Source organism: Aplysia californica, unplaced genomic scaffold, assembly GCF_000002075.1.
Source record: "Aplysia californica isolate F4 #8 unplaced genomic scaffold, AplCal3.0 scaffold00415, whole genome shotgun sequence".
NCBI lineage: Eukaryota > Metazoa > Mollusca > Gastropoda > Aplysiida > Aplysiidae > Aplysia > Aplysia californica.
The window spans coordinates 706,658-707,928 of record NW_004797685.1 but is presented as its reverse complement, the minus strand read 5'-3'; positions in this window follow the sequence as shown (position 1 = coordinate 707,928).

The window sequence follows — 1,271 nt, the reverse complement described above, 5'->3', positions numbered from 1 at the left end:
TGCTGCTGTTGTTGTTGCCCGCTGCTGCTGCTGTTGTTGTTGTTGTTGTTGCCAAGAAGTTTAATCCCGATGACAGTCCCTGGCCTCCTGTGTTGGTGGTGCGTGGTGTTGTTGTTGTTGTTGTTGATGCCAAGAAGTTTAATCCCGATGACAGTCCCTGGCCTCCTGTGTTGGTGGTGCGTGGTGTGAGTGCTCCATTAGCTCAGTTGGCTTCATGCTGGACTGTGGAGCGGATGACCCTGGTTCCAAGGCTTTTGATTAAACTGATTTTTTTTGGGGGGGTGGGGGGTGGGGTGTTGTTAAGGCTCACCATCATTTAGCTTTGTCCTATCGGAGATGGACGTCAAATTTGCAGTCTTTTAGATAATAGTATAGTTTTGGAAGGCACGTTTAATTTACACACACAGGGACACGAATGATGAATGAAAAAAACAACAAAACAAAAAGCAGAACAAAACAAAATTTTAAAAAGTAAACCTACAAATGGGCAAGACAATTTGACCGCATCAGAAACAACAACAAAAACCACTGTGTATACCAAAACAACACACACACACACAGATTAACAAATAAACTGTGTAAAATCCCAAATAAATACATACTACATGCTCATCAATAAATGGACAGGTAATAACAGTGTAAAATACCGAGAAAAACAGCTTACAAATTAATTCGAACAAATAAACAGTATATGTAAAAATCAAATACACAACCGAAATGTTTACAAATGAGTGAACAAACCAGCAGTGTAGAGTCCCAAAGAAACGAACAAATTAACAATGCAGACTCAGCGTGAAATTGGAACACCCTTGTAATTTTTCAATGCAGAGAAGTTTCGTGTCCATTTGTCCTGAAATGTCCGAGATTTTAATGTAGCCAATTATAGTCCACTTTAGGGATGAATATCTTGGGAACGGATGAAATAAATTGAATGCTGCTTCTGTAAGGTGGTAGAGGATGCCCACATGTGTAACTATGCTAAATTTATTAGGCCTGCAACTTGAATGGTTGTTGAGATCTACCTAAAATAAAGTTGTGTGTAAAATGCTGACTCGCCATTTTGTTTGCCGTGCCACTCCGTGGAAAAATGTGAGAATGTGTATTTTAAGGTTCAGGGTACTTCATTTCGACCAAACGAACATACCAATGCACACTAACTAGCTCAAAGACAAGTAAATAGCCAGATAGTGTATACCATAGCCACCTCCCCTTAACAGAAACAAATACGACATGTAGTTAGAAGGTAAGCGAAGAAACCGGTGTGTATGTGT